Source organism: Paralichthys olivaceus, chromosome 2 (genome assembly GCF_024713975.1).
Source record: "Paralichthys olivaceus isolate ysfri-2021 chromosome 2, ASM2471397v2, whole genome shotgun sequence".
Taxonomy (NCBI): Eukaryota; Metazoa; Chordata; class Actinopteri; order Pleuronectiformes; family Paralichthyidae; genus Paralichthys; species Paralichthys olivaceus.
In genome coordinates, this window is record NC_091094.1 from 5,111,799 (window position 1) to 5,126,057 (window position 14,259).

The 14,259-nt window shown below is 39.2% G+C and overlaps 1 long non-coding RNA gene across 2 annotated transcripts; it reads left to right on the forward strand.

Annotated features, from left to right (window-relative positions):
* The first annotated feature begins 593 nt into the window (after nt 1-593).
* On the forward strand, nt 594-8,417 carry LOC138411745 (uncharacterized). Of its 2 annotated transcripts, none has more exons than XR_011244227.1 (3): nt 594-787; nt 6,492-7,133; nt 7,335-8,417. It is a non-coding gene; the product is annotated as an uncharacterized lncRNA (long non-coding RNA). The 2 variants fall into 2 exon arrangements; XR_011244228.1 differs by having other exon boundaries at nt 6,492-7,027.
* The last annotated feature ends 5,842 nt before the right edge of the window (nt 8,418-14,259 follow it).

Below are 14,259 nucleotides of genomic sequence, written 5' to 3' on the forward strand. Positions count from 1 at the left end.
GTTTGTGCTGCTGTACAATAAAACTGTAGAGAAGGTCAAGAGATCACCACAAATATCAGGATGGATTTGAAGTTTTTGCCATTACAAGCATGCGTCCAAAAAATCCAATAGCCAATGCTGTCGCCTTCTCAAAAATCAAATCCCAATCTATCAGTGCTGCAGCGATGATATCACGGGTAAACTGTGATCAGCTGCCTGCGTTTGGTCCTTCAAGCACCTAATGTCTCTGGAGACTGTTGGTAAAGGAAGTGGAAGAATGACTCAGTTCTCTCATCCTTTTCAGTAACTGGCATCAAAGCCATCGGCACTGCAGGCCCTCAGCTCGCTTTGATCTCCACTCTGTATGGCAGTGCATGGAGAAATGTAAACATGGTGATTGCATGAGAGTAGTTTCCTGTTCAGTAATGAGACAAGGCATCTTGATATATCTTTAAAATATGTCTTTCATGCACTTTGCTTCTGTCTAGTAGTAGTTAAGTAAAGCTGCTTTGAGCAATGCACTGAATAATCTCCTGAAGTGATCCCTTGGGGTTGTCCAAAGTGTAAATCAGTTGCTGAGGACATTGTTCTGAGTGTCTCCTGCCAACCCTTGGATGAAAACTGAAAAAACAAACAAAGAAAGAATTCAATAATAACTCAGGGCGATAACGAAGATTTCAACTCTGAAAGACAATGAGACTGGAGACCTTTTGGTGATAAGGGCAGAAGCAAAGGGACATGATCTCTGCAGCAGAATTTATATGTTATACCTGTCGTCTGCCGGCTCTGCCATCCCTCACCTAAACGCGTAAGTGATTTTCCTATTGTCTTGAATGCATGCAACTTTAGAATCGCTGGACAATCTTTTGACCCCATTGTGAGGAAAATGGCTTAGATAACTTAAATAAAATAAATATTAAATATATATTGCTTTTATTTTAGATTTAGCAGTATATATTTTGACATTCATTACTGTCCTCTCAACCCAACCGGTTGAGGCAGATATAGATGAGTCTGGTTCTGCTAGAGTTTTACTCTCCACTGTCTCCAAGTGCGTGCTCATCATAGGAACTGCTGGGTGTGTGAGTGTTAGGATGTAAAGCTCCTTGAGATAATGAACGTGGTGATTTGATGCCATAAGAATCATATCAGATTAAATGAACTTTATAAAGTGAAATTCTGACCACATACATTTTGAAAGTTTCACTTCAAAGTCAGTCCTTTAAATTCTTTGGTATTTCCATTTCTCTTCTAATAAGTAGAGATGATTACAATTCTAAATTTGATTTAGTGCTGATATAATTCAAATCACCATAGCAATGATTTACTTTCATGATTTCAGACCCGAGTACCACTTCTTGTTGTGCAGTACTTTCAAATAAGAAATAATTTAATTTTGGAGGAGCTGTTTTCTAACATTACACGGTTTAATATGAGAATAAGCCAAATTAGATTCATTCAAACAGACAGTCACATTACGACGGCCTCCTATCTCCCGCTACGTCTGCCATGGTGCATTTGCTTTGTGCTGTTTGAGGAAGTTGAAATGCAAATATGAATCTAATATGCATCATCACAAAACACCTGCTTCATGATTCGCCTTTGCTGTTGCTATGTTCAAGGCTACACTCAAAAATAATGAGGATTAGACATGTGATTATAGCTGTAACGCCACAGTGAGCGAGCGTATTCATGAACAGAGCAGTTATCAAGTCAGGGTGCTGAGATTTGTGTGGCCTGTTTTAAGCTGCAGGAAGAAAAGTTCACCGGTCTGCCACAGATGCTGTTAGATGGATGGAAAACAACTTCAAGAGGTTCTTTTTGCTGATGTTTAGCAGACTGAGGTGAATCATTCACAGCCTCAGGGCAAAGCAATCGGTCAAGGCCATTAAGACAAGCAAACGCATGTTGACTCAATGCAAAAAGTCAGCCAGACTATATTGGTTTAATTAACTGTTGTTAAAGCTATTGAGCTGCTCTCTAGTGATGTTGCTCTGTTGCTATTTAACATCACACAATGTGATTTAAAAAAAGGCAATAGTACTGCAGAGACATAGCAAAGTCTTCTTGGCGATATGGATGATGTATAAATAGCACGCCACTTTTCCAGCACCTTCACAGCTTTTATATCATTCTACTTATATTTAGGTTCATACTTTTATTTACTACTTGAGCATGTTTACATGCTCTAATGTTAAGAAAACAAATCACATTCCTCATACAGTCCATTGCTCCTGTCTCTTTAAGGCCACCGTCCCGTAAAGCCCAGTCTGCTCTGATTGGCCAGCTGATCCACTCTGTTCTGATTGGTCAACTGCTTCCAGCACATGTAAGGGACTTTGTTATTGTCTCTGCTTTACCTGGCTGTGCAGAATGTAGCAGTAGTTTGCCCTGTGGAGGTTGGCTGCATGTGTTTCCTCACAACATCCACCATCAGGTTCCTCAAAGATCTGGGATCCACTGACATGCCCTGCACCAGATCATAAAAGAAACATCACACACTGCAGAACTCTGCAGCCGGTGGCTCTGGAAGAACACCTTCAAACGTGCAAGGGGATATTCACCATCTAGTCCTGATGATTTCACAATGGGGGCAGAGGTAGCAACTACTGGCAAGGCATTTCTGTGGCAGTGTTTTCTGTGGGGGAGAGGAGCTGCCTTTATCAGGCACTTTAACAGGTTTTTAAATTGTGTGGCACACGAGGAAAGAGAAACTGAAAAAAAACACCATATCTCCATTGAAGCTTTTTCGGATTTCATTTCTGTGCAGGTTAGTTAGTAGAAAAATGATGTGTAATTCATGTGCCATTTGTTGATATTAAGGTGGCCAATCCAATGAACAGGACCAGAGTTCAATTAGTGGGATAATGATAATTTTGTCAGCAGTGCAGACATCTATTATTCAAATCTAATTACAGCTGAAGTTAGTGGCCATTTTCCTTTCTCTCAGGTGTTCTCAACAAGAGAAACCTCAGAGGAGCAGTTGTTTCATTTGAAATTCAATAACAGGGGGCAAAAGGAGGAGCAACAGAAAATGCAGTTATCCAACGTGAAGTTATCCGTACGTCAAACCCGAATTCAGATTCTCAGCTCACCCAAGATCCTCTCATTTCTGCATACCTCAACTCTACACTATACCGTTTCCATCTAGTGCAGTCCATGCATTTAAATAGGATATTTAACTGAACTGCACCAGCATTTTGGTCTATATATTGTGGTCACTTTTACAATTCTATAAAGTCAACCGCACATTTTTAGCTCCAGGATATCTCATTTTAATGTATTTATGCCTGATTCCAAGTCCATATCATGTGTCACTGAAATACTCTATCTTTCATGTGGGAACAATCAGCTCTATTGTCTTCATGAATTCACATAAATTCTGTTAATGGACATTTAATCCAAGTTTCTAATTGGTGTAAGACACAATATCAATGCAGGACAAAATACTTGGATATAGTTTTGTTATAGTTGTTGTGTGTTGTGTAACTTTCTCTGGGTTTAAGGTCATGCTCTTCTGTCATCTGGTTTAAAAAGCCTGGATGCAGTTTGACAGCTGTAGGAAAAAAAAAACAAAAAAAACACCTCACAGGCACAGTGGAGCTATGACTGAGCAGGGGAAATTACTTTTACTAATACCCAGCTCGGACAAAAGGCAGACAGAACACAATTTGATTTGGGTACACATCTGGGATCTCAGGTTAGGTGGATTTGGTACTTTGAATACAGACTGTATACCACTGACATGTACCAAATACTCAAATATAAATATTAACATAATGACCTACCTTTGATTTGAATAATTAAATTAGTTCACAGATTTTGGTAGAAATAGTGAGAGTCAACTGTATGTACTATTTTTATGAAACTTACTACATATTCCTAGCAGGCAAAGACAAATACCAGTGGTAGTACTAGTAGTACAAGTACAGATGCATGTTTTTTATTGATAGTTGACAGCTATAAGTGGCATTGTATTTAGAGCAACCTCCCTGCCCTTGTCAGAGACAGGTAGCTATCGGTAATCTCCACTATGTATTTTAAGTAGAATATTAAATTTTTAAATGTTTTCAGAACATCATTCACTTTTAACAGCTCACAAATAAAGAATATAAAGCACAAAACAGGAAATGCTGCTTAGAGTTTTAGATAAATAATTAAAACATAGTTTCCATACCTAACACAAACAATACATTTAATTTAGGTGGGTTGACCGATCTATGAGAAACGACTGTTCATTTAGGCTCATCATCAAATTGTTTTTTTTTCATTGCATTTCCAACTGATCAGACCTCAAATAACTTTAGCAAAAGGTCAGTGAGAAAGATCGGTTTCCTCACATGCTGCTTTTAAACCTCTGAGGGTGAACACCTGCTGTTTACTGCTGTTCATATTTTCTCCCACGCTGTCATGTCCCTACTGTCATATATTCAACATGAGCATATCTGACCAATGACCCCATGGCCTGTGTTCTCTGAGTCACTGGTTTTTTGTAAAGGGTCTGAACTGAAAGTTTTTATAATGCCTCCACCAACGTCTCACCTCCGCAGGATTCTGTTCTGTCCCCTATCATCATTGCACTGTACACTTAATGAAGATGGTTCTCATTTTCTCAGTTAAATCACCAGACTTTTCCTTCTCGCTACCTCTAAAAATGTCTCCACCTGAGCTCTCCGTGTTGAAATATATATTAGACATTGCTATAAGAGTAGCTGTGCAGAGCCACAATATATACAAGCAGTGCCACAAGTAATAACACCTTGTCTTTGGGAGTTGAAATTACAGCAATAATAGTTACAGCTAGACTGTTGGCAGACATAACAAAAAAACCTGCAGATCCTGATATGAGAACAGAAATCTCAGGTTGCCCAATATGTTGTGAGTAAAAGAAAGAAGTGAGGTTCTATGTGACTTCATACTGGTCTCCTTAATGCTCAATCAGCCACCCAGTGGGAGAAACTCAGCTAAAACAGATGCTATCACACTAGGCTACGAAGAGTTGGCCTGACTCTGTTTTACAAGTTTAATAAAACGCTCTGATGCATCGACTGGACACACCGAGTTGGCCCTTTCCTTTTTCTTTGATGTAAATGAAGAGCCTTTTTGGCTAATGGTGATTTATAAGAGGGGCAATATATTTAAGAAGAAAGTGTGTTAATTAAGCAATAATGTGACAACCACCCCACCACGCCACTATGCCCCTAAGGTTTGACAATTTGATAGAAGGCCTAAAAGACCTGAATCCATCTAGTGCTGCCAAATTAAAGACCCGGTCCAGGAGTTATATGCCAGCTTTAGAAAGGCTTTCTCTGTCTAATGGTTCAGACATGCACTGAACTCCAGATATTCTCCTGAAGTCCCCTTGTAAAACTGAGGTGTCCAAGTGAGGCCATACAACCGGATATTCACGAGAGAATCCACTGCAGTTGAGTGGGTGCATTGATGACTTTTCTAATGTGATGGACACAAAACTACAAAAACTAAATAACAACATCAAAAGAAGAGTACAAATATCTTAGGATAGAAAAAGATGCCATACACGTAGAAGACGCCAAAGAAGATGTCAACTTGGGAAGATAAGATTCAAGAGCTTTTGGAGATAAAGGCTGATGCTGGTGTCAATGTGTTGAGAAATGTGTCTGACTTAGTGAATCTCTTGCTGCTTTCTTCACATGCGAAAATCAAACCCCACAAATGTCTGAATAAGTTTTCCAGAGTTGACGTGAAAACATAGAAAAAAAACAACAAATCTAGCAAAGGTAAAAAGGCCAACAAGGAATATACCATGGTGGACCACTAGAGAAAACAGAACTTGTGCTACCTGTCATAGATTTGGTGCAAATACACAGATTGCAGTTGTCTACTAGAATGTGAAACTACAGCATCTCAAAATGATTGAAAATATTGAAAATAATGGAAATCATTTTCAGTTTATCTTTTTTCTTAATATTGGTTGAACCTGTGAACATGTCGATACATCATGGTGATGTTCTGCAGGAGTTGTGAGGCAGGTTTTAACTGTTGTCACAAGGTCGTAGTGTTCAGCGGCCTTCCCTGGATCATGGGGGATTTGATTTTAAGCTTACCTAGTTTTTTCTTCGTTTCACCCTTACTGACTCCTTGTTTTCCAGGCTGAAGCAATGTATTGATGACTCTTTTACCCAGGAGCCATTGTATATCTACTTGCAACACATTACTCAAACCAACGCAGATAATTAGTAGAGTCGGGAAGACAAAAAAAAAAGTGAGTTAGATTCTCTCAAGGCAACATAATGGATGAACTGGGTGTGTCCCAACAACAGATCAAACTCCACCTCAGTCAATACAAGAAGGAAACTGTCTCGCACAGAAACCGATCATTGACTGTTGTCATGACAGAGTCAACAATGACCCCCAGCTTGCAAAATAAACTTGTGGAAGATACGAACAGCACACTTACATTCATGATTATTTTCTAATGCCTCCATTCTCAAAGCATTCATGAATTTCCATCTATCCCTTGGTTTTACTAGGGTCCTGAATAGACTACAATTGAAGGGGTGTTTGAAAGGCTGGATGGTCACTACCCCTATGTCAAGTAGAGAAATGGGACAACAGTACCCTTTCAAGGCCACGCACAAAACAGGCAACAGCTAAGGCGTGAATCGGGATAGGCCCTAAGGAAACTACTCCCCGAGGAGAAGATGATCAGCCCACAGGGAGTATTTGAGAGGATTCATTGGAGGCAACAGTATGACCATGAACTGTGAGGACAAAGGAATTTATTCCAAGGTTCTATAAGAAAAGCCAAGCTCCATTTTTCAAAACCTTACTTTTGTAGTCATCTGAGTTTTACCTGGACTCCAGCCTTTGCGCGACCTCAGTGGTGCAGGCCACTGTTGGGTTTAGTGGGAGCTGGCACAGACCGGGAAAGAAAAGGGATTATTAACACACAATCTTGTCAATTTTGGACCAATGTCATCCACCAGCGAAGAGTCTGCTGATCAAACACCAGAGCAGCAAGGAAATGCTGGATTTACAGCGAAAGCAGAGCATCATGGATGACACGGTGAATGAAGCGGGACATTCAGGCGGCTATAAACCCAAACACAGGCCATGTCATGTAATTGGCAAGAGTATAAAATCATGGTTATGTGTTTTGAAGCGATTTGAAGGTTTGCAAAAATCTTCTACGCAAAATATTACAAATGCAATTTTCTTTTTATCCTGGTTAAATAGAAATAATGAGGCCTTTGAAGAATTGTGTAGCCTTGGTAGCCGCTCGTTCTCGCTAGTTCAGCTTAAATGACCAGATTTGTTATTGTCCTCATGTGCGGACATCTGTCAGTGCTTATTGTTTTACCCATGTGTTACAGGTATTTTTGTTCAGCCTCCAGCACCGGGCTCGGAGGAGCAGTCAGCGCTCTCATTCATTTAATTATGCCCATGTGATGTACTGGCTGAGAGCTATACCACCGCCTGGTTCCTTAATCTGATGGCAAATAAGGGTGACATCCATCTCACCGTGTCAGAAATAGTAATGGCCACACTTTCTCTTCTCTCTTTGGTCTACATTGATGCAAGACAGCCATTCAGCCTCCACTCCCCTCTCATCCTTCCTTTACTCTTCTCATTCATCACAGGAAGTCTCCACAGATGAGATCATTTAACAGTGGGCGTGAATGGTGATGTGCACTCTCCTCCTGTTAAAGAAGACGAGTTCTGAGTCTAGTTTTAAAGGGATTTGTCCCTGGGACGGGCATTTTAATTGCACCATTAACTTGTGGCAAGTCTCTTTTTGAGATATCTTGATCAGTTGGTTCTTCTCCAGTATTTAAAACTCAAACTCAGTCCCACACACACACACACACAGCTCTGACTACATCTTCATACACACTATTCCCACCTATTACTGTCTGAGACATTTACTCGCACATGCTGCCACAGCCTCATAGAAAGAGGAAAAGATTGTTAAAGATTATTGTGACAAGTGGACGACGCTGTGAGACTGCATTTCTCACATTTCCTGTTTTGATCCTCTGGTATGGTCTGTCACGGTCACGTTCAACCAATCGAATGGAGTTAATTGTTCCCAATGATTTTGTATCTTTGTTCAATTAATATTAATTTGTAATAATATCAATAATTATCCATTTGAATTAGAATTTGTCCCAAAGAAAACTAAACATTCAACAGATTTGTTGTATTGAATGAATGAAGTGTAGATACAACAAAACTGTGAATGCCGAGTTTTAAAATTGATTCAAAGAGAAATTTCTGGATAAACTAGTTATTCAACAGATTAATTTTATTCTTAATTTATTTAGACTCTTTCAACATGTTGGACACATGAGAACAACCTTTCTGTACTGAGTTTATTTCAAATCAAATGAATGAATCGTAAACATATTTCTTTAAATTACATTTCAACGATGTTAACAATAAAGAAAACTTATTCACTCTCTGTGTGTTTTAGAAGAAGAAGAGATAATTTATTAATCCCTCAAGGGGAAATTCTTTTTACACTAATATATTTTAATTTTTTACATTTTAACCCCGAAACACAACCACACACACACAAAGGGCTCATAGACATGCACTGTGGAGAGAGATGGTGGAGTGATGGGCAGCCCCTGAGAGGCGCCCTGCGAGCAGTTGGGGGGTTGGGTGCCTTGCTCAAGGGCACCTCGGCAGTGCCCAGGAGGGGCACCTCTCCAGCTACCAGTCCACCTTCCATACCTTGGTCCATGCTGGACTTGAACCGGCCACCCTCCAAGCCAAGTCTATATGGACTGAGCTACTGCCGCCTGTTTGTGTGTGTACTTCTGCAAATACTAGCAATACAACCAAATACTATGCTGCAAGTAGCACAGACAAAAACACAAGTGTTTAAAGTGGACACAAAGAGCGACAGCTGCAATAATCTTTGAATCATGCGATCATCACATTAAACATGTTTTAATTTTTAATTCTAACTTGTTTTCCAACACCACTGATGAGAACCTGATTTCAATCATTTTAAAAGTCACTAAGGTCATTTTCCATTTACCAGTTAATTACACTTAATGAAGCCCAGTAGCAATGGTTTTATGTTCTCAGAATTATTATGATATTTCCCCTGACTTTCTAAGCTTTAAACGGGTCGATCTAACCCCCAACATAACAGGAGCGCTGAGAAAGTCTGTGAAAGTGACCGTTTTCTCTAAATATTCCACAATATTAATTTTATTCCATATCAGCAAATAATATTGCTTTCACAGAGAACACTGAAGCACTTTAATGTCGCTCTGTGTTTGAGGCAGAACTACTCACAAATGCATCAATTGCAAATCAGTGTTAGCAAATACAAGCTTGAAGACAAGTTATGCCCTTGGAATTAAAAACAGTGCCACACAGCACGCAGTGGAAATAAGAAAAGGGGATTGGTAAAGAGAGTGCCAATTCTCCAAACCTATTGAAAACAACTCTCACCAGACAGATGAGATGGGAATGGAAATAGAAGCATGCAACATAGGGAAGACTTTCTTTTCTTTCTTGTGACTGTGATCAGTAATCACTGAGGCAGACAGAGCAGAGTAATCTCACAGAGGGTTCAACAATTCTGCCCATTCCGAGATTACATTATTTTTCCCAAATTGCAAGTGAAGCCTCTCAATCCACCGACGGAATGAATCAACAGCGTGGGCAGGATGGAGGGAACGGCGTGCTGTGTCATTGACGGGAAGGCATGTGAGAGGCATCCCATTAAGGAAGGAAAATAACTGGAACTACTCTGTGTGGAACATAATGGCAAAGCAATGCAATGGCAGTGGCAAATTACCTCAGAGAGCCTGACTGTTTCAGGGGAGGAATTTTAATCTCTTGGAAATAAATACCCTCTGAAGCTCCTTAAAAAACATATTCTACTAGTAAATTCAGAAATATCTGTTTTTGTCGATTTGTCCCTCGGATTCCATGACGACTGCTGGTTCGATCAACTTCAGACTGCAGGTTGTTGTTGAGGACCTCAGGAACTTTTCTCCTGTGAGCTGTTGTTGAGACCCTGAGCAACATTTATTTTCGAAGCTGCACTTGTTGTGATGTAACTGATGCAACATTACAACCTGCAACTTGGCATTTTGTTTAAAATAGTGATAGGAGAAAAACATTTCTAACAGCATGAATTCACATTTTGAGGGAGTAGAAATCTACTTAATCACCACTGAGCCAACCAATGCGACATGATTCTAGAACCAACAACACGGGTCTATAGAAGGTTTCTCATTCACTTTACATTTCCATTATTTGACCTCAGATACAGACACACATACTTTCCTCCACCTGATTTTCATTCTTTTGAAGAAAGCTCATAACTAAGGTGGCAAAGGTAAGTTTTTTAATGAGGCAGGCACCTGTGCATTAAACTTTGAACTGCGCAGTAAGATGCACGTCAGTGGTCCGTCTCTTTCAAATTTAAAACAGTATCTGCTTAGACTCCGACTGACCTGGTTTCTGACACACGAGGAAAGTCCAAGATCTCTGCCCATCACTCTGCGTGGAGATAAGTAGAGAGTTTGTGGAGCTGCTCTCTTATATGGAACTCATATTATTTAATAATCCTGCAGAACTGATTGGAAACCAACCAATCCAAGTGTTTGCAGTGGAGTGAGAGAATATTCTGAGGGATTTGTGAAGATTTGTATTTTGGTCTGGATCTATGTGTCTTCTGTTTTTCTTTTGTTGCAATCATCCTCTTCTATCACATCCACTTCATAAAACTAATTTTTTAATGAAAGTGGAATCTGATTCAACTCCCAGTGAGATGATTGGGTTTATGTATCCGTCACACAAGGAGGTTATGTTTTCACTCCGGTCCATTTGTTTGTGGGAAGGAAGAACTCTTTTTGTGCGGATCTATCATTGATTTCCCAGGAAATAATTCAATGATCTTGATTTTGAGAATATAAATCTCGTTATTGGTTGATTGAACTTAAGGAGATAACTGGGCCTTAGTTATTTCCCAATAATACTGTCCTTACTTGCCTTTTTCTGAATGGTTTATTTAAGCCATAATTCATCAACTTATGTATTGTATTTTTGTCCCAGACAAAAAAAGCCTTTGGGTCATTTTTGGGCTTTTCCTCATACATATTAAAAAGAATAAGTCTCTGTGCCTTCTTCCACCTCAGGATGTTTCTCATTTTCAGAGGTGGGTCTCCAGTTCTCAAAAAGAATCGGGAAAAACTAGTCCATGCATTTGCTTCCTATATAAAGACTGGGCCAGTGTAATTCTTCATTATTTGGACGTCCCAATAAGAGCAGAGCCTCTGAATCTATAACGCTGCAGTGCGAGTACTGACAGGAGGTAGAACAGGAGAGCATTTTTCTGCTGTGTCTCTGAATTGACTGTGTGTAAAATCTTTAATAATCCTTCTTCTCACAACAAAGCCCCATTATATATATCGTAAAGAGTTTATTATTGTTGATGGGAACTGTTATTCACCTTTCTCTGTAGTGTGCCTTCAAATAGTGTACGTTATGATGTGACTGAATTAGATTAAGCCTGGACTGTGCTTTAGTGAAAATCAAATTTCTTCTGGGGGTTATGCTCCACCCCTTCTCACAATTGTGTATATTTAAAATAATCGTATATTTACACAGACAAAAAAAACAAATGGCAATAAAAACCTTGTTGGCAAAACCAACCTGTGTTTTAAATATAGAGCATCTTCACTTGTCTGTTCTGTACTTGGTTAAAATGGAGGCTAACTAATGTAACATCCGCCCATAAACAAGTACGCGATAAACTACTGTGATTCATGAAACACGGTATCTAATTCTTTACCGTATAATTAGAAAGATAACTTCTGCTTCAAGGAATCCATTTCACTTTGGTTCCTCAGGGGATGACAAGCTTAAAGCAGCGTGTTTGGCCGGCAAATCAATGAGTCTGAACCACGGAGGAAAATAATCTGCAGTGCTATTGATTCTGAAATTCGGTGGCACCTTAAATAGTCTCTTGAGAGACCCTTAAGCACATCCTAGAGTGAGACCTGTGAAAGACATTCGAGATACTGATTACAGCACAGCTCATGCAACATTTTTATACTCATAACCTTGTTGTAATTGAACTAGTTCAGTTTCAATAACAATATATTCTAAAACAGATAATATCCAAACAGGTTGGATCGAGTCGTAAAGCAGCAGCGGTCAAAAGATGTATGTGGATGATTATTGCAATAATAATAATTAGCCTCTTAAATTTCCCTTGGGATCAATAAGTACTTTATAAATTGAAGTATTCTGTGTTTGAAGTACTCGCAGTAGTGATGTACTCCATATACAGAGGTACAGCACAGACAGAAGAGTGCTAAATAAACACTGGGTGCACTGCATGTAGATCCTGAGGCTATTTTAATAAATAAAGTGTAATTTTAATATGTTGGCCATTCTCTCTGGTTTCATTATTGATGTTTCGGAGGAATATGAAAATGACTTGCCCAAATCAGTAGAGCGTGACCTGGGGCACAATTGTGCAAAATACACAAACATATTACCTAGACTTGATAACACCAATTAACATTTTACACAGAGTTTGGTCTCTCGGTGAAGGCACATTTGAGATTGCAATGACTTACTGTAAGAGTAAGTTGTGTCAATTGACTGGATGCAATTTCTCTGCAAATTTCATCGTTCCTTCACGAATCATATGGAGGAATATTTAGGGGAAATATAAATGTGTTTACTACCTGACCATTAAAATCTACAAAAACATTTATTTCAAAAAGACTTTAAACGACTTCTAGCTTTCGGCTGTGTGCACTGTATGGCTGCCTTCAGTGGACACACCGGTAGATAAAACCATGGTCACTTGCAGCATAAAGAATTTAGCATTGCACTCAGTATTGACTGTATTCTTAATGAATTGTGTCTGAAGTTTATCTCAAGTCTAAGGTTGAGTTTAGTCTTGCCTACTGTTGAGCTGAGACTCATCAACGCTTTCATTCAAGCAGCTGTTGCTGCATTTTATTGAAGCAGGTGGAGACAAAGTAAGTTCAAGCACAATTGTGCAATTTATTCAAGGTTCGAATATCTTTTGTTTGTTTATATCTCTGAAATAATAATTACACACTGGGATATAAAACCTAAAAAGTCCAAAATAACTTATTATCTACTGAATAATCCTCTCAATGGTTAATTCATAGTTTTACATCTTCAAACAAAGTATCACACATTACTTATTGCGTCGCTTTGTACAATTTCTAGTATTTTTCACAATAATATTCAAAACATTTCTTGTTTTTATTTTTGGTTATTTTTCTTTACCTGCGTTCTGTTTTGGGTTTTTTTTATCATCCTGTCGAAGTTCTTTGAGCATTGTTGTAGGCACTGTAAAAGATTTATATATTATTTTAATGATTATTATTATTATTGCTCTTATAAACCTTTTTCTCAAAACAAAACCATAAAATATAAACATTTCTGATAAATGCAACAATTTGGTTGGATCTCAATTTAAATTTAAACAGAAAATATCGACCTCGGAGAACATCGTTCAGATTGTCGGCCACATGCAGCAGGTATATGGACATCTGAACAAATGGGCATTTCAATGACCTTCATTCTAATTAAGAGTTGAGCATCAAGTAAATGGTGTGAAAAGTTAGTGGTGATCCCGTCCTAATGCACAACTGACCACGATAAGTCACACTGATTGCATTTTAATGCTGTGAGGGGAAAAAACAACAACGCTAATGGTCCGGTGTTGGCACAGTGAGCCGAACGCTGACAGAGACTTATCTCACCAACTGTGGAGACAAGTCAATCAGTGCGAGGTCTCGTGCCAGGATGTTGTTGTCACTTTGTGTCGCTGCTGGAAGGGTCACACTCATCATGCTTCCCACTGATGCATCCTGTTCCTCACATCCCACAATACCTTGCACCTGTGCCACGCCACACTGATCAGCACCTGTGGCTCGTCCAAGTTGCACAGAATATGAATTGTAACTGCTGCTCTGGACTTTGTATTTAAAGTGTAGGTTAGAATAATGAGACGTGTTCTCTGCTGGCCTGTTGCACACAATGAGCGTAATAGATCTACCAGGGATTTATAGGGTTGTTGATCAATACCAATGAGTCACTGATTACCTTGGCAGGTTCTCAGACTGCTGGCGTCCAAAACTCATTTTCCAGCTCATATTCTGTGATGCAGAAAACCTGCCTCTCAAAATTTCAAGACGCTGTTATCATAGGAGATGAGAAAGATACCGTGATGTAGCATTTCCTTATGATTGCTGTCAGAAATAAATAAGGTGCCTGGAT